The sequence below is a fragment of the Lissotriton vulgaris genome, chromosome 2_1, assembly GCF_964263255.1.
Source record: "Lissotriton vulgaris chromosome 2_1, aLisVul1.2, whole genome shotgun sequence".
NCBI lineage: Eukaryota > Metazoa > Chordata > Amphibia > Caudata > Salamandridae > Lissotriton > Lissotriton vulgaris.
Window position 1 is genome coordinate 1,140,907,537 of NC_141687.1, and position 23,758 is coordinate 1,140,931,294.

Consider the following 23,758-nt stretch of genomic DNA (forward strand, 5'->3'; position numbering starts at 1 on the left):
TGTTAGATGATCAACTTCTGGGTGAACCACCTGATTTTGAGAATGCCCCAGAAGATCATTGATATGCAAGATTGCCTGCCAATACCAAATTCCAGTGTGTTGCCTGCATCAAAGATTAATATCTAATACCTAAACTACCTGTCCCTGGACTGGAAGAGGCAACTACAACTATTGCAACAATGAGTGAGTGATTGTGTGAGTGATGATGATTGATGATTCATCATGTGGTGGCTGACAGTGAGAAAGGGTGTGTGAGTGTTGAAGTAATGTGGGAACATTCTTGAGATGATTGATTTGCAATATTTGGTGTAGGAGTGATCCTCAATAATTTTTTTCCTGGCGGTGAGTGCCATTTACAAACTTACTTATCGAAAATGTATTAACCTGTTGGTCCACTCCTCTGATCCTTCTGTTTTTTTCATCATCTAGGATGGTTGCCCCAGAGAGCATTGAGTGATGATTGATGTGGTGGCTGGCAGTGAAGGAGGATGTTTTCAACTACAATGCTCAAACTTTTTTGAGATGATTAATTTGCAATGTTTGGGGCCTGGGCGATGGGCGGTAATTTTTTGCCCTGGAGCTGGTTGGCTCTTTCACACTTAGCCAGATTTAATTGCAGGGTCCTCTCCTTTTTTCTGGTTCTTTAGAGAACAGAACAGTCACTTTAGTTAATGAACAAAAACCTATGCAAAATACTGCAATTCTGTTTCTCAGCTGGTTCTTCAATAGTCGAACATTATACGTCTATCTTGCTCGGGTCATGATGGCTGGTCAGGGACGGAGGTACTCGGAGTCAAGAGGAGGATAAAAGAACTCAGGGTGAGAGCTGCAGGACTACATCATCAATAGCTAGAAGCAAGACGTTATTGATTTCAGTTCAAAGGTAAACCAAGAGTCTAAGGCATAGTACTCAGCTATGTGGAATGGAGAGAGGTGCGTTTAATTCTGAAATGCTGTTGTGCATGTGTGTATGTGTGCTGGACGTGTGGCGAAAGTGAAACTCTGAGTCTCCCTCTTGACTTTTTTTGCACTGGCTCTGAGTCTTCTTGAGACACTCCTCATGAAGCTTACCTTCCTTCTGTCCTTCTCCTTGTCTCTAAAATATAGTTTGTATTTTACAATCCACAGGCCTTCTAGTCTCCTGTAAGATGAGTTCCACATTCCTGCTGGCCTATCAGGCCAGTCCAGACAGGCGCACCAGAGTGATGGACTTTCCTGAGGAGATGCACCACTTAATTTTGCAATACAGCATCATTTTGTCCTAAAATCGAATTTGGAGAACTGGGAGGGTTGGTACACTTCCAATCTAGAAGACATTTAGACAGCTAATAACTTGGGTCTTGGGAAAAGAAGGACTGTTTCCAATTAATTTAATTGCACTGTCATACTCATTCCTTCGTTTCCTTCCTCAAGAGATTGATGACGAATTATGCGCTGCTCACTGCCCACATTAATGTAGTCCTTGCGTAGCGTTTGTCTTTGTCAAACCTTTCCCCAAATTGACTTTACGGTCCATTCATTAAAACCCTAACCCTCTTCCCCCGGGCTGTGTGATATATTGAGGTGTGGCTTGATTTTGTACCATCAATGGATCACACACTTGGGAGGTGGATGTGTTGAAAGCAACACCAACTTACTGCAGGATCTTCTAACTAATAGCCAACACTGGCCCCATTTACCGATCCGAAAAGGTATCCATATTTTAGATATGGACCAAAGAACATCAGTTGCCAGCATCATCATTCATGCCTTGTTTTGTGTAACTGTAAACGCCTAACCTAAGCTTGTCCGCTCCAGACTTGGAGTCAATTTGTTATGACTTAAAGATTTTATAAGTTACTATTTGCTGCCCATTAGCCAAAAAACTACAACTATGGCTATTTTTTGTATTTAATTACTATCAGAAATTCTTATTGTGCCATCATGTAGTACTTTTGTGTCAATTCTTTATAAAGCTTTGATATACCCACTAACTCTGTCTTTTAATTTGTATTTAGTTGCTTACGATGGATAATCAATCATTCAAACTAATCCTACGGTTGTAAGCGTGGGCGGAAAATCCGTTCCGCTCGCGGATTTTGCGGATTTTCGGGAAATCCGCAATCCGCGAGATTTGCGGATTTCCCGCAAAATCCGCAAATTCGCACGCAGCGGATTTTTTTGGCGGCGCGCGGCGTTGGTGATACAATTTTTGCGGCGCGCGGCGTTTATCATCGTTTGCCGAGTTGTTTTTTTCGATAGTTTGCGAGTGCTGCGCCATTTTGGATCTTGCTGTGTGATCCCGCGGGAATTGGCGAGCGCGATTACGTCATCGCGGCTTGCCAGCGATAGTTTGTCAACGCGAGTACGGCGAGATCACGTCTCGCGGTACTTCGCAATTGCGAGATTTGAGATGCGGCGAGCGAAAATATAAATTTGCAATTCTGCACAAGAAATCCACCAGCAAGCAGCATAAACCTTCTAGAAATGATGATTTTTATGTGAATAACTCCTTAGTTTGACATTTGCCTGCACTTTTTTAGCGAGGAGTCCATTTTGGGGAGGGGGGCAGGGGGGTGGGAGGAAGGAAGTGCCCCATAGTCTTCAACTTCCTGTTCCTGTTCAGCAGGCTCCTCCCAGTGCTTTGTCCATCTCCTGGTCACTTTTCATTCGGATGTGGACCTGGAAGGATTACTTTTTGTGGATGCTGCTGGATCTTTGGATTTGAGGCCTTTTTGACTTTCTTTGGATCACTGTTGGATTAGAAATTTTACAAGTAAGTTTGTTTGGGGCATTACAGTTGCTGCAACTAAAATTTTGGGATTTTCGATTTTTGGGCTGTTTTGGGGCCTTTTCCCCAGGGGTACTCAGTGGTGGGTGGACTGTGGTTGTCTTGAACTTAAACATCATGGAGGCCATAGATGAATTGGGATTGTGCTGATTTTTCTGTGTTTTTCGATTTTTTTTTTTTGTAAAATTTTGTGTTTTTCGATTTTTGACCTGTTGTTGGGGCCTTGACCAGGGGTAGTGAGTGGTGCATGGGCCTAGTCTTTCTGTGGGCTGTCTTGAATTTAAACATCATGGAGGCCATGGATGGAATGGGATTGTGCTGATTTTGCAGTGTTTTTCGATTTTTGGGCCTGTACTTGTGGCCTTTTCACCAGGGGTATTTGAGTCTAGCATGGGCCTAGTCTTTCTGTGGGCTGTCTTGAATTTAAACATCATGGAGGCCATGGATGGAATAGGATTGTGCGGATTTTGCAGTGTTTTTCGATTTTTGGGCCTGTACTTGTGGCCTTTTCACCAGGGGTATTTGAGTCTAGCATGGGCCTAGTCTTTCTGTGGGATGTCTTGAATTTAAACATCATGGAGGCCATGGATTGAATGGGATTGTGCTGATTTTGCAGTGTTTTTCGATTTTTGGGGGTGTTCATGGGGAGGGACATGCCATGTGGCTGGTGGCCATTTTGAGTGCAGCTACAGGCACTGGCCATGTGCTGGCAGGCAAGTGGCCATTTTGAATGCAGGCTTTGTTGTTAGGCCTCCAACCATTTTGCCTACTTTTCAACCTTTATTTATGCCCAGGGGTAGTGAGTCTTGCATGGGCCTAGTATTTCTGTGGGTTGTCTTGAATTTAAACATCATGGAGGCCATGGATTGAATGGGATTGTGCTGATTTTGCAGTGTTTTTCGATTTTTGGGCCTGTACTTGTGGCCTTTTCACCAGGGGTATTTCAGTCTAGCATGGGCCTAGTCTTTCTGTGGGCTGTCTTGAATTTAAACATCATGGAGGCCATGGATGGAATAGGATTGTGCTGATTTTGCAGTGTTTTTCGATTTTTGGGCCTGTACTTGTGGCCTTTTCACCAGGGGTATTTGAGTCTAGCATGGGCCTAGTCTTTCTGTGGGCTGTCTTGAATTTAAACATCATGGAGGCCATGGATGGAATAGGATTGTGCTGATTTTGCAGTGTTTTTCGATTTTTGGGCCTGTACTTGTGGCCTTTTCACCAGGGGTATTTGAGTCTAGCATGGGCCTAGTCTTTCTGTGGGTTGTCTTGAATTTAAACATCATGGAGGCCATGGATTGAATGGGATTGTGCTGATTTTGCAGTGTTTTTCGATTTTTGGGGGTGTTCATGGGGAGGGACATGCCATGTGGCTGGTGGCCATTTTGAGTGCAGCTACAGGCACTGGCCATGTGCTGGCAGGCAAGTGGCCATTTTGAATGCAGGCTTTGTTGTTAGGCCTCCAACCATTTTGCCTACTTTTCAACCTTTATTTATGCCCAGGGGTAGTGAGTCTTGCATGGGCCTAGTATTTCTGTGGGTTGTCTTGAATTTAAACATCATGGAGGCCATGGATTGAATGGGATTGTGCTGATTTTGCAGTGTTTTTCGATTTTTGGGCCTGTACTTGTGGCCTTTTCACCAGGGGTATTTCAGTCTAGCATGGGCCTAGTCTTTCTGTGGGCTGTCTTGAATTTAAACATCATGGAGGCCATGGATGGAATAGGATTGTGCTGATTTTGCAGTGTTTTTCGATTTTTGGGCCTGTACTTGTGGCCTTTTCACCAGGGGTATTTGAGTCTAGCATGGGCCTAGTCTTTCTGTGGGCTGTCTTGAATTTAAACATCATGGAGGCCATGGATGGAATAGGATTGTGCTGATTTTGCAGTGTTTTTCGATTTTTGGGCCTGTACTTGTGGCCTTTTCACCAGGGGTATTTGAGTCTAGCATGGGCCTAGTCTTTCTGTGGGTTGTCTTGAATTTAAACATCATGGAGGCCATGGATTGAATGGGATTGTGCTGATTTTGCAGTGTTTTTCGATTTTTGGGGGTGTTCATGGGGAGGGACATGCCATGTGGCTGGTGGCCATTTTGAGTGCAGCTACAGGCACTGGCCATGTGCTGGCAGGCAAGTGGCCATTTTGAATGCAGGCTTTGTTGTTAGGCCTCCAACCATTTTGCCTACTTTTCAACCTTTATTTATGCCCAGGGGTAGTGAGTCTTGCATGGGCCTAGTATTTCTGTGGGTTGTCTTGAATTTAAACATCATGGAGGCCATGGATTGAATGGGATTGTGCTGATTTTGCAGTGTTTTTCGATTTTTGGGCCTGTACTTGTGGCCTTTTCACCAGGGGTATTTCAGTCTAGCATGGGCCTAGTCTTTCTGTGGGCTGTCTTGAATTTAAACATCATGGAGGCCATGGATGGAATAGGATTGTGCTGATTTTGCAGTGTTTTTCGATTTTTGGGCCTGTACTTGTGGCCTTTTCACCAGGGGTATTTGAGTCTAGCATGGGCCTAGTCTTTCTGTGGGTTGTCTTGAATTTAAACATCATGGAGGCCATGGATTGAATGGGATTGTGCTGATTTTGCAGTGTTTTTCGATTTTTGGGGGTGTTCATGGGGAGGGACATGCCATGTGGCTGGTGGCCATTTTGAGTGCAGCTACAGGCACTGGCCATGTGCTGGCAGGCAAGTGGCCATTTTGAATGCAGGCTTTGTTGTTAGGCCTCCAACCATTTTGCCTACTTTTCAACCTTTATTTATGCCCAGGGGTAGTGAGTCTTGCATGGGCCTAGTATTTCTGTGGGTTGTCTTGAATTTAAACATCATGGAGGCCATGGATTGAATGGGATTGTGCTGATTTTGCAGTGTTTTTCGATTTTTGGGCCTGTACTTGTGGCCTTTTCACCAGGGGTATTTCAGTCTAGCATGGGCCTAGTCTTTCTGTGGGCTGTCTTGAATTTAAACATCATGGAGGCCATGGATGGAATAGGATTGTGCGGATTTTGCAGTGTTTTTCGATTTTTGGGCCTGTACTTGTGGCCTTTTCACCAGGGGTATTTGAGTCTAGCATGGGCCTAGTCTTTCTGTGGGCTGTCTTGAATTTAAACAGCATGGAGGCCATGGATGGAATAGGATTGTGCTGATTTTGCAGTGTTTTTCGATTTTTGGGCCTGTACTTGTGGCCTTTTCACCAGGGGTATTTGAGTCTAGCATGGGCCTAGTCTTTCTGTGGGTTGTCTTGAATTTAAACATCATGGAGGCCATGGATGGAATGGGATTGTGCTGATTTTGCAGTGTTTTTCGATTTTTGGGGGTGTTCATGGGGAGGGACATGCCATGTGGCTGGTGGCCATTTTGAGTGCAGCTACAGGCACTGGCCATGTGCTGGCAGGCAAGTGGCCATTTTGAATGCAGGCTTTGTTGTTAGGCCTCCAACCATTTTGCCTACTTTTCAACCTTTATTTATGCCCAGGGGTAGTGAGTCTTGCATGGGCTTAGTCTTTCTGTGGGTTGTCTTGAATTTAAACATTATGGAGGGCATGGATGGATTGGGATTGTGCTGATTTTGCAGTGTTTTTCGATTTTTTTGTGCTCTATAACTGAACTGATGTTCCTCTGTCTTCCATTTTTTTTAGGTGCACAAGACTCAAGAGAACCACCAGTGCCAGGAAGAAGTCCTGCAGCGGTGTGTGTGTGCAGCATAACGTCACGCGACGTCACGTCTGGCCTCAGACAACTCTACAATTCGTGCAACTGCGGCCTGCTGTCTGACCTGCTCTGAAGAAGATGGCCCCAAAGAAAGTTCTCCGTAGCTCCTCTAGCAAGAAAGTTGCTAGTAAGGAGCAGAAGAAGCAAGTTACCAAGGAGGCTGGTGTGCCACCCGCCACTTTTTTTGGGAGCAAAAAAAAAAGTACGCCTGCAGCAGCAGGATCTGCTGGGGACCAACCTGAGAGCAGCACCCCTGCTCCATTGGGTTCAGTGCCTCCACCACCACGCCAACTTAAGTCAAAGCCGTTGAGTGCTTCAGAGGCAGTCAGTGTACTTCTCCAATCACCATCGACCAGTGATGTTGGCTCATCGCAAGAAAGTAGCAGCAATGTCCCTGAATCAACACAGGTTGTTGTAACTCATCTGACAAGTGTTGAACAACCACAGCCGCAACAACAACACCATGTGCAAGTACACGCCCAAGTACATGTGGAAGGAGAGGCAGCAAAAGGAGATGCGCAAGCAAAGGTGCATGGACGTTCACAAGTGCCCACAATAGTTGTTCCTCCCGAAGTAGGGGCACATTTGGAAATCGACAATGAAGCTGAGGTATCATTGGAAGCCACTCCTCCTGATGATCATTCATTGTCTTCCACATCCCTAGCAAGGAAAAGATCAAGGGGGGTGTCTACATCTTCTTCAAGCCCACCTCGTTCTGGTGCAAGTGATCTGTCTTGGGAACCACAACTGCGGTCTGACAGTGAGGCAGAGGCACACCATGATCTGACACCGTTACCTAAGCGTAAAAGGAAGGTCGTCCAAAAACTCAAACCTATGGAGTGTGATGAGGCTCAACAAGAAGTGACAGATACTGCTGGTGATGAAGCCTCTCACGATGACGACGAGCCAGTCATCACAAAGGTCACTGCAGCCCCACCGGGCATGCAGCAAAGAGACATTTTGACCCTATCCCGAGAAGCTGCTGAGCGTGATGATGATGTCGGCGAGGAGGCAATGGAAATGGAATCATTAGATTTGGAGTTAAGTAGTACACCAAAACCTACCGCTTCCATATTTCTTCGCAAGAAGGTACCCACCTCGTCCTCGACCTCAATTCGTGGTGGTGAAAGTGCAAAACGTACTGAAGTTCGGCAATCCACATCCTCCACTTCATCTGTCATTAGCAGCAGGACCACCACCACCAGTATCGCCGCCTCCTCCGGCCCCCGAAGACATTTCAAGTCTCCAGTTTGGGACTTCTTTAGTGTTTGCCCAAAAAAGGAAAACGTAGCCATTTGTAGCCTTTGTAAGCTTCGATTTAGTCGTGGTAAGCTTGGTTCTAACTATGGTACCGGAGGCCAGAGAGGTCATCTTGAGAGAAGGCACGCTGTCCAATGGTTTCCGCACCTCGAGGCGGTCAAGAAAGCCGGAATTGCACGTAATGAAAACGTTGATTTGTCATCTGCTGATGACGAGGAGGTAGAAGAAGACGATTCAAACACTTCACTTACACCCAGTTCCCATGTCAGCAGCACACCCCATGGGAGCCACACTAAGAGTGTGGGAGAGAGTGAGACATCAATGCGGAAAAGTTCATCAGCGAGCGTAACTGGGTCGAAGAGATCATCATCATCCCGTAAATCATTGGTCCAGGGCAACATTAAAAAGATGTTGTTTACAGAAGCGCAATATGAACGCAACCACCCAATGACCCGTCTGTATAACACTAAGCTGGCTAAAATGCTAGCTCTGGACCTTCTCCCTTTTTCTTTTGTAGAAGGGGTTGGTTTTCTAGAATTAGTGACAGCGCTCTGCCCTAAATGGAAGGTTCCTAGCCGGTTCTATTTTGCCCGAGTTGCGGTTCCAGCACTACATGAAGATGTTCTGAAGGTGATTGGGGCAGCTTTGCAGAAGAGTGCTGTTCACACTATACATCTGACAACAGACATGTGGACCAGTGGCGCAGGCGCTGATTACATGTGCATCACTGCACACTGGGTCTCTTTTTCAGGGGCTAAAGCAAAGCTAAACTCAGGTGTTGACACTAACATTGTTTTTAAAGGTGCTCGGAAACATGCAACACTAGCCATGTTTGGTTTGGAGAAACGTCACACAGCAGAAAACATTTTGGATGTCTTTAACACAAAGGTCCTTAACTGTCTGTCCCCACTAAAACGCAAGGTTGGTTATGTTTCCACGGACAATGGCTCCAATATAGTTAAGGCCATGAGGGACGGTTACTATTTCAGAGTGCCGTGTTTGGCGCACTGTATAAACCTGGTTGTCCAAAAATTCTTGGGTAATAAAAGCAGTGCAGCGTACAGTGTATTGGAGAACTGCCGAAAAATTTGCAAGCATTTCAGGCATTCTTTTAAGGCCCGGAAGCAGCTGAGGAGCATGCTATATCAATGTCAAATGCCAGTGAAAGCACTCATCCAGGAGGTGGTAACACGTTGGAACTCAACCTTCTACATGCTTGAGCGTCTGTATGAGCAGTATACGCAACTCGATCAATATTTCTTGAAAGAGGGTATAGAGGAGCTGAGGATGGGTGGGCCGCAATGGAACATAGTTGAAAGCCTAACACGCATGCTTCGTCCTTTTGAGGTCTTCACGCGTGCAGTCAGCAAGGAGGACTCTAATTTGGGAAAAGCTATCCCATTGTTGTACATGCTGGAGGACCAACTGAAGGAGGTGTGTTCTGTGTTTCGAAAAGATGACAAAAAGAAAGACTCTTTGCTTCTGGCTGAGCAATTATTAGAGCTCCTACAAGGTGATGAACGTCTTCAAAAGATCCACTCAGAACAGCATTACATTTGTGCTACTATTCTGGATCCACGCTACAAAAAGGCGCTGGCAGGCAGAGCATTCTTTCCTTTTGGTGATGAAGATGTTACAAAGTACAAACGTTGGCTAGCCTTGTCAGCCAAGAAGTTTGAAACAGAACGGCTGGAAATTGAAGGAAATGGCAGTACATCAGCAGGCCATCCCCAGTCAAAACAATCCACTTCTGCACCTGTGGCTGTGGCACAAGTGACCTCTCAGCCGTTAAAGACACCGGCAACCGGATCATCTGCACGAAAGACAACAGAAACATTGGAGGCTGAAGAGGATTGGCTAGCTCTGCGTGGGTTTGGTTCTCAAAAGGTCAGAGGCACAGCAAGAGCTACGCAAAGTGGAGGAACCTTGGAGGAGGATCTTGAGTCGATGGTGAAGGACTATCTGAATGACTCCACAGAGGTCTATGTTAATTCTGACCCATTGGCGTATTGGCATGGGAAAAAAGAATTGTGGCCACAGCTCACCAACCTGGCTATAAACTACTTGTCTTGCCCACTCGCAAGTGTGTCTTCTGAACGGGTTTTCAGTGCGGCTGGTGGGATTGTAACTCCCAAACGGAGCCGCCTCTCGCCCAAAAATGTGGAGAGGTTAACAATGATCAAGATGAATCAGCACCTCATACCACCAGATATAAGAGTACGAGAGAGCGTGCCGGATGAAGAGGAGGTGGCCAGCACCATAGATGAGGGAATTTCTACTCTGTCAGGTGGCACTGACCTCACCCGGGCTGAATTCGCAGAGTATGATGACGAAGCCTTATTCTTATTCCTGGACCGTGATACCGACTTCGAGCCCTGAAAATGAGACAACGAATCAATAACTTTCTTTTTCATCCTTATTCACTTTTATTCCTGTGTGTCTGTCTTTCTTTGTTGTGCACAGTTAATATAATTCAAACTTTAATCAGATAATCACAAAGACAAGCCCATCAGCAGAACTGTCTTCACTTGTTTGCTAATTTATTTGAAGGTGCCGCAGTCTGCATTCCTCAGGTTCACAAGTTCAGAAGAACATGCTCCTCTATCCTCCTCCTCCAGACTCCTATTTCCATCAAAGCAGAGGGCTGGTTTACGCCCAATGAAGAAAGACTCAGCACTTGTGGGGGTGTTGTTCTACCTCTTTGCAGGTGAGTTGACGGGTCTGGGGCCATTGCTGGGAAGCACTAAAAGTGGTTTGTGCCAAATCCGAGGCGGAAAATTTTTTGTGTTTTTGATGACTTGCTTGCCTTTGAGGTGCTCTTAGGGGGGGTTCCGTCTGTTTGTGGGTGAGTTTCGTGGTCTGAGAGCATTGCTGGGACACTCTAATCTTGATTGCATTTGCTTTTCAGGAAATCCGTCGTGCCAACCCCGACTTATGGCCTAGCTACGCAGCGCGTTTGGACCGAAGGCCCAGAAATATTGCAAGTATGAGATTTTGCTTTTGGCCTGTTTGGGGGTGTTATGCTTCTTGGCGGGTGGGTTGCCGGGTCTTGGGGCATTCCTGGGAAGGTCTAATACCGGGTAGAAGTGGTTGGGACAAAATCCAGGCCGATTTTTTTTTGGGCTATTTCAGACATTTTGCTCTATGTAGCGTTTTCGGGGGCCTGTTTGGGGGGCTTCCTGGTGTTTGTGGGTGAGTTTCGTGGTCTGGGAGCACTGCTGGGACACTCTAATCTTGATTGCATTTGCTTTTCAGGAAATCCGTCGTGCCAACCCCGACTTATGGCCTAGCTACGCAGCGCGTTTGGACCGAAGGCCCAGAAATATTGCAAGTATGAGATTTTGCTTTTGGCCTGTTTGGGGGTGTTATGCTTCTTGGCGGGTGGGTTGCCGGGTCTTGGGGCATTCCTGGGAAGGTCTAATACCGGGTAGAAGTGGTTGGGACAAAATCCAGGCCGATTTTTTTTTGGGCTATTTCAGACATTTTGCTCTATGTAGCGTTTTCGGGGGCCTGTTTGGGGGGCTTCCTGGTGTTTGTGGGTGAGTTTCGTGGTCTGGGAGCACTGCTGGGACACTCTAATCTTGATTGCATTTGCTTTTCAGGAAATCCGTCGTGCCAACCCCGACTTATGGCCTAGCTACGCAGCGCGTTTGGACCGAAGGCCGATAAATATTGCAAGTATGAGATTTTGCTTTTGGCCTGTTTGGGGGTGTTATGCTTCTTGGCGGGTGGGTTGCCGGGTCTTGGGGCATTCCTGGGAAGGTCTAATACCGGGTAGAAGTGGTTGGGACAAAATCCAGGCCGATTTTTTTTTGGGCTATTTCAGACATTTTGCTCTATGTAGCGTTTTCGGGGGCCTGTTTGGGGGGCTTCCTGGTGTTTGTGGGTGAGTTTCGTGGTCTGGGAGCACTGCTGGGACACTCTAATCTTGATTGCATTTGCTTTTCAGGAAATCCGTCGTGCCAACCCCGACTTATGGCCTAGCTACGCAGCGCGTTTGGACCGAAGGCCCAGAAATATTGCAAGTATGAGATTTTGCTTTTGGCCTGTTTGGGGGTGTTATGCTTCTTGGCGGGTGGGTTGCCGGGTCTTGGGGCATTCCTGGGAAGGTCTAATACCGGGTAGAAGTGGTTGGGACAAAATCCAGGCCGATTTTTTTTTGGGCTATTTCAGACATTTTGCTCTATGTAGCGTTTTCGGGGGCCTGTTTGGGGGGCTTCCTGGTGTTTGTGGGTGAGTTTCGTGGTCTGGGAGCACTGCTGGGACACTCTAATCTTGATTGCATTTGCTTTTCAGGAAATCCGTCGTGCCAACCCCGACTTATGGCCTAGCTACGCAGCGCGTTTGGACCGAAGGCCCAGAAATATTGCAAGTATGAGATTTTGCTTTTGGCCTGTTTGGGGGTGTTATGCTTCTTGGCGGGTGGGTTGCCGGGTCTTGGGGCATTCCTGGGAAGGTCTAATACCGGGTAGAAGTGGTTGGGACAAAATCCAGGCCGATTTTTTTTTGGGCTATTTCTGACATTTTGCTCTATGTAGCGTTTTCGGGGGCCTGTTTGGGGGGCTTCCTGGTGTTTGTGGGTGAGTTTCGTGGTCTGGGAGCACTGCTGGGACACTCTAATCTTGATTGCATTTGCTTTTCAGGAAATCCGTCGTGCCAACCCCGACTTATGGCCTAGCTACGCAGCGCGTTTGGACCGAAGGCCCAGAAATATTGCAAGTATGAGATTTTGCTTTTGGCCTGTTTGGGGGTGTTATGCTTCTTGGCGGGTGGGTTGCCGGGTCTTGGGGCATTCCTGGGAAGGTCTAATACCGGGTAGAAGTGGTTGGGACAAAATCCAGGCCGATTTTTTTTTGGGCTATTTCAGACATTTTGCTCTATGTAGCGTTTTCGGGGGCCTGTTTGGGGGGCTTCCTGGTGTTTGCGGGTGAGTTTCGTGGTGTGGGAGCACTGCTGGGACACTCTAATCTTGATTGCATTTGCTTTTCAGGAAATCCGTCGTGCCAACCCCGACTTATGGCCTAGCTACGCAGCGCGTTTGGACCGAAGGCCCAGAAATATTGCAAGTATGAGATTTTGCTTTTGGCCTGTTTGGGGGTGTTATGCTTCTTGGCGGGTGGGTTGCCGGGTCTTGGGGCATTCCTGGGAAGGTCTAATACCGGGTAGAAGTGGTTGGGACAAAATCCAGGCCGATTTTTTTTTGGGCTATTTCTGACATTTTGCTCTATGTAGCGTTTTCGGGGGCCTGTTTGGGGGGCTTCCTGGTGTTTGCGGGTGAGTTTCGTGGTCTGGGAGCACTGCTGGGACACTCTAATCTTGATTGCATTTGCTTTTCAGGAAATCCGTCGTGCCAACCCCGACTTATGGCCTAGCTACGCAGCGCGTTTGGACCGAAGGCCCAGAAATATTGCAAGTATGAGATTTTGCTTTTGGCCTGTTTGGGGGTGTTATGCTTCTTGGCGGGTGGGTTGCCGGGTCTTGGGGCATTCCTGGGAAGGTCTAATACCGGGTAGAAGTGGTTGGGACAAAATCCAGGCCGATTTTTTTTTGGGCTATTTCAGACATTTTGCTCTATGTAGCGTTTTCGGGGGCCTGTTTGGGGGGCTTCCTGGTGTTTGCGGGTGAGTTTCGTGGTGTGGGAGCACTGCTGGCTATATATACTTTACTTTGCAAGAGGTTTGAAGCAAATCCATGGTGGCTGAGGGGACTTAGGGCCTAGCTGCAGAGCGCGCGCGGAGTGATTTGGGAAATTTGTGAAAAAGTGACTAAGTCCCCATTTTTGTACTTTTGCTCTTTGGCTGTTTGGGGGTCTTCTACTCGTTTTCTCCTGGGTTGACGGCTCTGGGGCCATTGCTGGGAAGCTCTAATACCGGATAAAAATGTTTTGGACCAAATCCCAGGCGGAATTTTTTTTGTGTTTTTGATGACTTGCTTGCCTTTGAGGTGCTCTTAGGGGGGGTTCCGTCTGTTTGCGGGTGAGTTTCGTGGTCTGGGAGCACTGCTGGGACACTCTAATCTTGATTGCATTTGCTTTTCAGGAAATCCGTCGTGCCAACCCCGACTTATGGCCTAGCTACGCAGCGCGTTTGGACCGAAGGCCCAGAAATATTGCAAGTATGAGATTTTGCTTTTGGCCTGTTTGGGGGTGTTACGCTTCTTGGCGGGTGGGTTGCCGGGTCTTGGGGCATTCCTGGGAAGGTCTAATACCGGGTAGAAGTGGTTGGGACAAAATCCGCGCGGAAAAGCCTTTAGTTTTGGCACTTTTTGTAACTTAGGGTTCGTTAGGGTTAGCCCTAGCAGCAGGATTGCATGTGTTTCGGGGTGTTCTAGATTTTTCAAACTGAGTTCTGGGGTCTTAGAGCACTCGTGAGAATGTGTAATTTTGGTTGCAAGTCATTTGAAGAAAATCCATGGTGGGAAAGGGGGGATTTGGCATAGTTAAAGAAAGCCTTTGCCACTATTCTTAACTTAGGGTTCGTTAGGGTTAGCAGTATTTCTATTGCATGTGTTTGAGTGGGGGGGATTTCGAGTCTTGGAGCGATGCTGGCTATGGCTACTTTTGCTTGGTTGCTTGCAAGTGGTTTGAATGCAATCCACGGTGGGTAATGGGTAATTAGGGTACTTCGGCCTACTTTTACTTTCAAAGTAAGTTTTGTCACCAGTTTTCTGCTAGGCCTCGTTTTTTGAGATTTGATTGGGGGTCTTCTACATTTTTGCGACTGGCTTTAGTAAGGGTCTGGGTGGGAGCACTGCTAGGAAGATCTAATTTTGTTCTAAAACACAGTTTACAGTACACCTAGCTTGAGGGGCAAGATCCGATACATTAATTTGCCCATACATCCTTCAAAAGGTGACTCAGAGTACGCACTTTCAAAAACATTGTACTGTCTACTAGGAAAAACAAATTGTGACTTTTTGCACTCCACAGCCTACATGCCTTATATTTATTTATCAGTGGTGTTGTAATATTATATCACTTCCTGTTTTTCGTTGAATAATTACAGGCCGGGTTTCAGTCTCTGCAATGGGGAAAAAAGGATGGAGTCAGGCTTCACAGTAGCGAGCCACAATTCAGCATCAGGCAGGCAGTGGACAGGGTGTCTTCTGGTGACCAACATCGATGGACGAAGCGTCGGCTGCAATGGAGGAGTGCCGCTAATAGGAGGATTTTTTTTCTGCGGGCAACTTACTTACCACTTCCAACAGGACCACTACAACCACATAGATACAGTATCCCTTGCCTTTTTCTCTGACTGTGACTGCATTTCTTGGCTCTCTCTCTGCTTCTACATTGATCCCTTAACACATCACTTAGTCCACTCCACTATCACATCTGCACCACACATAGTCATTTGTAAGTGCTCCTACGTAATTCGCAAGTCGCAGCACGCCCCAGGCCGTAGAGGACTGGGATGGCCCCAATGATGAAGCATGTCACCAAGGGGCAACCCTGGTGAGTGAGGGGACACCTAGAAAAAAAGCAATTTCTCCTTTTCTATCTACTATACCTTCTTCTTGTATGTTAGGACAGCACTTCACTGATGCCTGTCTTGTCTTCTGTTACAGGTATCCTTTCCCTGCTGACCCTACCTTTACCCATCCCACATTTTTTATTTTAGTTTGTTATTTTTCTCCCCCGCCTAATGCCTCGAACACCCTGTGTTTACACTTCTGGGTGTTGGTGACATTTGGAAGTGGAACCATATTTGCATCGACTGGATCACGGGGAGTAAACCGGACACCTTCCAGACCAACCCCATTGAGTGTTGTTGTGAATGGATTTATAGTGACCAGCAAGGCTCTCGGGTATCTGGCTACAGAGACCTTATGTTGAATATCGTTATCAATAATTCCACACAGGCCCTGTACTGTCGCATTCTTTCTTTCCACAGTTGTCGATGATATATTCTTACTCAGCTTGACAAAGAACCATTGCTAATGTGAAAGAACTTCAACCGAATTAGTAGTTATACTTTACCATTTGTTAGGCTACAATGTGGCACTGCTCTACTGTACTTCTGTCACATGCTATATTCTCAGTTGTACCGTTGAATTGCTCAGGAGGACAAACCAGATTTCATTTTCTTTTTTTTCATAGGCATGCAACTGCCACTGTGTCACAACAATAGTACCACCGCTATGAGGAAATTTTATCCGACCAAGATTGCCAACGTTATTCGGTGTTTCCCGTGGAGCCAGCCCTGGGTCTAGCCCTACTTTCAAACACAAATTACAGGTAAGATAAGCGTTTGGTGGTTTGGGGGTATAATGGAGTATTAGTACGAGAGACGAGAGACTGAAGGTAGTACTACTAAAGTCCTAGGACTCTTGGATTCACTTCACTGAGTCTGTGAGAGGCACTTAGTGTTGAAAACATTTGGGCATTTACACTTAAAGGAAGAAAATGGAACTAAACTTTCAGGAAAACAGTCAACGTTAAACCCCCACCCACCAGGCAAGCAGTAAAAAACAGGTATGCTCAGATAAAGTTTGAAAAAGTATATTTATATCCCTAACAAAATAATCTCCCGCAAGACCCTCCCTAACCCCAACGATTGTCCTTCAAAAGTCCCCAAAAACCCAACTCCCAATTCCCACCCCCCAAAAGTCTCTAAAAAAGGGGCAAGGGACACTATGGGTGGATGCTGTTCACTTTTTGGGCCAGGGCATCATGCTCCTCGCGGAGCAAGGCGACCTCCTGCTGAAGGCGGGACACCATCAGGGTGGTGCGGCGCAGGCGTGCCTTCACTGCCTTGCAGGTGCAATGCCTGTGAGAGGCAGCTGTTGGCCTTGCTGCTCGGTGGTGGCGTTTGCCTTTGGCAGCCCGGCTCAGTCTGGGTGGACCACTGTGCTGGGTGGCAGCCCGTGGGGCCACGGAGGCCGATGCAGACGACGTTGTTGTAGTTGTCGACTGCACACTTTCCACGTCCTCCAGGGCCACCAGCCGCCGATATTCCGCAACAGTGGCCTCGATCCTCCGTTGCCGGGCCGCTCTAGCCAGCTCCTTCCTCCTTGTCCGTTTGGAAGGAGAACCTATATGAAGAAAGAAAGACATAGTCTGTAACCAATGCTCTTTTAGATTAACTCAATCATTCAGCAGAAATTTGTGTTGCAGTACAACTAGCAACTTGCAAGCGCATTACATAACTATTGAGGCCAGTATCTATCTAACCTCACACTTCTTCATCCTTGCTCTAACATTAGTGGGAGTTTAAGGAACAAAGTCTACGAGCACTGTGGACTTCCATTGGAGTCGACTATGAAAGTACACCAGTCTTATTCTTCTTCTTATCTCTTGTTTTGGAAAATTGGTACGTTATTTTCTGCAAGCCGGCATAATGCCAGCGCGGTAAACTTGCACCCGAGAAAAAGAGACGCACGCCATGAGGAGTGACCTAGACTTGCGTTGCCGTTGCGTTACTGTACCCGTCCAGTACATGCAGGTGGTGAATCTCTTACTTTTCTAGTACGGGTGGCACTGAGAATACTCTGTTACAACTCAAGGGCTACTGCTTAATTAATTTAACTTTCACCCTACAGTGGAAATGAGTACTAGAAATGGAAAATTGAAGAAGATAAATAATCTGATTATCTATCACTTCACATGGGATGTTTTTGCTTATATATGGGATGACTTTAGGTGCTTTGCTTTTTATTGAGTGACCAGTGATACATCCACACATGAATGACTGAGTACTACTAAACTTATTAAGAGAGGTAGGGAGTGGCCACCATAATAACCGGATCTATGCAGTGCTTGCAATACAAACTACTGCTACTATTTATGGTAGTATTTGGACAAAATTAAAAGTTCTTTTCCTTGCCTTTCCTACACTGGAACGGACGTGCGGGTGCAGTGTTAGTGTTACATGCTCTTCAAAGTTACACTTAGTTCATCCACTGACCGTCTACTCTCTCTAGATCATGGGTACTCACAAACTTTCTCTCAGGGGCTACATTTACAGTGTAGTTTGGGGCCGAGGGCCGCACTGGTGGGGGCGGAGTCAGAGGGGGCGGGGCTAAAGCAAAACGATAACTTGTGACCATGAGGTTGCACACAGGTCCCTGCAGCAGATGCCCTCATCCACTGAGCCACCAGACCCAGCATTTACATACATCTCTCTCCCTCCTGCTCTCCCTCCTGCCCTCCCTCCATCTCTCTCTCCCTCCTGCCCTCCCTCTCCCTCCCCCTCTGTCATCTCACTGTGTGTGTGTCTATCTGTGTCAGCCTTCAGCCCGGGTTGAGACCGCTTCCTCAACGCGCACACACAGACAACAACACCAAAGTACTTAACAGGTCTTTAAAAGACCATTAACATATTATTGAGGCTTTGTTTGTTTTAGCGCCCCTGCTTCTCCACCCTGACAATCACTGCTTGCCCGGCCCCACAGAGCAGAGGCTTAGTTCTATTTCACCTCTTTGTGGCCTTGCATCTCCACTCTGCTCTGTGGGGGCCGGGGGAGCAGTGATTGTCAGAGTGGAGATGCAGGGGCGCTAACAGGTGAAATACAAAAAAGCCTCTGCTCTGTGGGGGCCGGGGGAGCAGTGATTGTCTGCAAGGTCAGCGCACCGCCAACGAAGGCTTGCCGGGCCACCACCGGCCCGCGGGCCGTACTAGGAGTACCCCTGCTCTAGATACACATATGCTATCTAAGAGTCAGATAGTAGCATGATCCAGGTATATGGACACATACAGTTTCTGTGTCACCCACCCAGGCTGTTGTCCTTCCACCCATCATTGCTTCATCATTCACCCAGCCATGCATCTCATATTCTTGCCTTCCCAGCTAGTCTTCAATCTCAATAAGTAAGGAATATATAAGAGCTTACCTCTGGCCGCCACCACCACCGTCTCAACTCTCACAGCTGCCGCCGCCGCCTCCTCCCCTGAAGCATCGCCCGATTCGCCCTCCGCCTCGGTGTCGAGCACCACCACCTCCACACTGGCCCCGCCACCAGATGTTCCACCTACAAAGTACATTTAAGAATGTTAGAATAAAGCAGTCACTAGTATTTGGTCTAGGAATGAAGACATGTGAAAACAATGTAATTTGTGACTGTCGTTAAAGTTAAAAAAAAATGTCCCTTTTTCCAGGGAAGGTTGTCTTGCTGCACTTTTTGGCACAACTGATGAAGGCTGTTTTTTTAACACGCACCATTTTTCTCCACACAGACAGAAGATGGACTTCTAACAACAAGATCAAGTTGAAACCAGGTGAGAGCTCGGCTCGACCACAAGAAATGTCTTCAATTAATCGTCAGCACTAACCACTTTTCCATTATCAGTTAAACGTTTAGTTTTATTATGACTTCATTTTAATAAATGTGTTTACTTTTAATAAAGCTTTTAAACTTAAATACAATCTGTGTTTTTTGGTCCAGACTAGAGTGACTGAGCGAAAGGTTTTGCAATTTTTGCAAGCATGAGTCCAGATAGAACACTTCAAAAGACATTATGGACAATCCCAGAGGACTGCACTAAGTTGATAGAGCTATTGCTGACTAGAATCATGGGAGTTTCGCCAACCGTGCAATCTTAGTTAGCTACACAGACAGACTAATAAGAATAATCTAGTAATACCACAGGGAGTCATAGTAGAGGCAGGATAAGAATTTAGATACAGTCTACAAGAAGAGCAAAGACAATTTTGAAAAAAGTCAAATGAGGAACGCTAGGAAAAATAGGTACTAGTCTAAAATGAAAACTTACTGGGGCCAGCAGAGGAGCCCTCGCCTGCCCGATCCTGGCCCTGTTGATGAACAGCATCCGCCGCCTGCTGCTCCTGTGTCCTCCTCTCGCCCCTGGGGGGAGCTGACGTACAACATGAAAGAAAGAACAGAAAACATGGATGATTGTTGCTTGTCAATGTCAACCAAATCAAACATTTCAAAAGAACAATAACAAAATATTTCTGCGAAATTATATTGATTATGGTTACTTTTCATTTATATGCGGACCTGTGACTTCGAAAGTCACGTAACTCACTAAACAAAGTACTGAAACGTTCACCTAGGACTGGCAGGCAGCAGTCCGCAGGCAAGACGCAAAGTGACAGACAAACTCCATTGTGATTTCAGTCAGATCAGTGACAACACTAACAGTTGCCTGCTACATTACCAGTCATTTAAATAGTCAAACTATCAATCCACCGCCACTATTTTTCTTATTGTCAGGGTTACAAAGGAAGGGGCAGATTTAAGCCCTTGCGGCTCTTTTGCGCCGTTCTTGCGTGACTTTTGTGACGCAGCAGCTAAACAAAAAAGGGCGCCATGGTGCGGCGTATAATATTATAACAACGTGACGCATTTGGGAGATGCATCCCGTTATAAAGCCCTGCGCCATCAGGGGGCGTTCCGGCGCAAGGGAGGGCATTCCTGCGCTGGAACACATCCTAATAGTGGCTGAGGGAAATCTACAAAATATCAATCAGTCACCTTTAGGACAATGATGCGTCACACAAACCCTGCACCTGCTTGAAGCAGACGTACGGCTTGACCCAGCATTGGGGAGATAGGGTACCCCAGAGCATTGATGGAGCTGCGCCATCGTTGCGACGCAACTCCAGCAGTAAAGCTTCGGTGACGTTTTGGGCCCATGGTGCGCCGCATTGCAAATACGGCGCACCATGTTTGGTGGTGGTAGCGGGCCGCACAATTAATGGCGCATCCCTGCTACTTTGCAGGGATGCGACGGTAATTGCAATTCTGCCCCTTAGGGGCATACTTACTTACGCGTTCTGGCGCATCTCCAGAGATGCGCCAGATCAAATGCGTCACGCAAAACTACCCTTGCGACACGGCAGATGTGCCTCATTTACAATGCGGCGCGCCCTGGCGCAAGGGTAGGCACTTGCGTGAGGCATCTCGTCACGTAAGAGCGGCGCATCGCTGGAGTCACGTCGCCAACGCAATGCAACTCCAGTAATGCTCAGGGCCACCCAATACTTAACATGCTGTGTCAGTCCTTTCGCCTGCTTCGAGCAGACATAAGGAATTGAATTGACGTAGCAGCGTCGCAGAAGTGCCTGCGTTAAATCTTGTACATTTCACGCAGGCAATTTTGCGAGGCGCACAGCCGCTGGACCGCGGCGCCCACCCTGCGTACTAGGAACGCACCCATTGTGGTGCAGGCCCATGGCTTTATAACATGACGCATCTCCTAGATGCGTCATGCTGTAAATGACTCGCAGGGATGCGGCACGTTTACGCCGCTGTTGCGTCACGCAAGGCAACGTAAACGTGGCGCAAGGGGCTTGTAAATGTAATCTGCCCCCTAGTGTCTAGCATTACGCAGTTCTGTAAAGTACACTCATACATAATAGTTACTCAGGCCAATGAGACCACGAAATAGAAAACAAATAAGCATAGTAGCAACGCCACTGAGAAGGAGAGCAGTGCACCTGAAATGCACAGAAGATTTTGAAATATAATTTAACTACAATGTAATCGTCATCAGCGGCATTATTGGCTTGCTCCATGTAAAAAACAAATATTTGCAATACAACAACACAGAGCAGGAGAAAACATCATAGTAGTGAGTGATTAAATGGCTACTACTACTCACCAAGCCCGGGGATCTCCAAGCCGAGCTGGTCCAGCAGGTCGCGCTCGCGGTCCAGGAGGTCCGTCCAGCGATGGGTGACCTGGCTGTAGGTGCGCTGGACCCCGTAGAGGTGGGATATGGCCCAGCACACCTTCTCCCACCGCTTCCGGCGCTCCCGCATGTTGTACCCGCCGGCCGCGATCCTGCCGCCTCCCGCGATGGTCCTGGGCAGGCGGCGCTGGACGAAGTAGACCAGCGCGCCCACTTCCTCCGGGCTGAAGATCTCCCGTCGCGTCACCTGCTCCCCCCTCAATCTCCCGCATGCTGTCCTGCCACTGGGTCCAGCACTACTCCCCGCCGCCGCTGCGGCCCTCAAGTGCCTGGGCAGCTTCACGGCGCCTGGCTTGACCATGGTCTGGGCAGGTAAGGTAGGAAGAAGTAGAAAATTAAGAAAGAATAGGATAGGGAAGAAGAAAAGAAAAGAGTTTAAAAATGTAGTTTAAAAGTAAAGAAAAATAGCAGAAAAGACAAAAATATACAGCTAGGAAAAGAGAGGGATAGATAAGAAGCAAAATCGTAAAAAAAAAACTGAAAACAAGCAAAGGATGGCAAAGATACCAAGAGGATTAAACACCATGCCCAGACACAGGAAATGAATGAAAAACAAGGTGGCCGGCGCCCGTTCACGAGCGCAAAAGTAAGTTCGCGCGAGATTTTCCTCGCGATCTCGTGCGAACCTCTAGATTTCCCGCGCGATCTCGTGCGACCCTCTACTCGCAATGCGCTTACTGCGCGAGATTATACATAGCGGGCAGAAACGGAAATACGTCACGCAAACAAAATGGCTGCGCCCGTACTCGACCTTGGGGTAAATTCGCGTGTTGCGCTGCAAGCGGCTCGCGAATACTGCAAAAAAACTCGCGAAACAACAAGCCGCAAAAAAATAAAATGCTCATTCGCACGAATTGGCGGCTTCCGCGGTCGGTTTCGCACGACGCCGCGCCCCGCGAATAGCGCGAAAAAAAACGAAAAACGATTTCAGCAAAAGCAAAAGCAATGAGCAGGTGCAAAAGGTCAACCTCATGATTTGTAACGATTCTTTGTAGTGCTTCCTGAGGGGGCCCTCCAGAATTCGGTTGCCTGCTTGCAACTATTGTGTGACCCTGCTCTGACCTTAACTGTATGCCACAAAGGTCCTGATTTACAGCTAAAGGAGCAGACAAGCAGGTGCCAGGCTGGAACTTTAAATTCTTTCAGTGACACATTAATTAGCCCCTAATTCATTATTGTCAGTTGGGGCAGGGCAGGTGTTGTAACTAATTTTGCAACAATGAAAGCACTTAGCAAGTGCAAAAGATCACTAATCAGGGCGCACTAAGGAAGCAGGTGCCAGCTAAAAAAATATTCTGTGACACATTAATCAGCCCCAAATTAATTCAAGTCACTTGAGGCAGGGAAGGTGTGCTTTGCTTTGCCGAAAATAATGTACACTGGACAACCAGAGGGTGTGGTGATGAAACAGAGGGTGGCATGGGTGGGCCAGAGGGTGGCATGAGTAGTCAGAGAGTGGCAGTGGTGACAGAGAGTGGCAGTGATGAAGAAGAGTGTCCCAAACAGGCTGGACATGTAGAAACAACAAGTTCGCAAAACTTGCGACCCGACAGGTAAGTTCGCAAATTGCGAAATTGTAAAAACCCTCGCGAACTGGCAGAAACACGGGCGAACACAAAAAAAAAAAATCCGCAAATTCGCGGGAATTCGCGGATTTTGCGGATTGCGAATCCGCAAATCCGCAAAATTCGCGAACGCGAGATCCGCAAAATTCGCCCATGCTTATACGGTTGGAGTTCACCTGGGTGAAACTGGAAGTGAGACCTCACTTGTGAAGATGTGATGCCTTCTCTACTATTGCTTCATCTATATTCAGGTAAGACAACTATGGAGTGAAGTGAACTAGTTAACTTAGAAAGTAAGTAACTAACGGTTACTATCGTTTATCTAGGTTGTTGTAGACAATATCGGTCATAGCAGCATCCCCCCTTAATGGTCAAGATAGTTATAGCAGTATAACTCTAAGCGCTACACTCTCTCTTACAAGCACATACACATGCTGCAATAAAAGCTTAAGGCAGCAGTGCAAAGTAAAACTAAAACAAACTACTTCAGGCATACATTTCAATAAAATAAAACAGTTTCCCCTTTATTTTCTTAGAAAGACTCGAACCCTCTCCACCCACACATGCCCCCTTCTCGCCAAACAAACTGACCGAAGCACAAATGTCCCAAAATAATTCAAAATGTCCAAAGAAAGTGACTCCCTGTCCACCCTCTCTACCCAGCTACATCAAACAAGTCCCTCTCACCAAAACAACATTTTTAAAAAAAAGGCTTAAATAGGGCATTGTGGATGATGGTCCGGAGCTAGTCCAGGCTAGGCAAACTTAGCACTGTTTGTGGAGCTTGCCGAGTTTTC

General features: G+C 47.1%; 1 long non-coding RNA gene across 1 annotated transcript; it reads right to left on the bottom strand.

Annotated features, from left to right (window-relative positions):
* Positions 1-16,453: 16,453 nt before the first annotated feature.
* Positions 16,454-19,566, bottom strand: LOC147731712 (uncharacterized). The gene is made up of 3 exons (XR_015308651.1): positions 19,453-19,566; positions 18,573-18,710; positions 16,454-16,774 (listed from the first exon to the last, which is right to left on the bottom strand). It is a non-coding gene; the product is annotated as an uncharacterized LOC147731712 (long non-coding RNA).
* Positions 19,567-23,758: the final 4,192 nt, after the last annotated feature.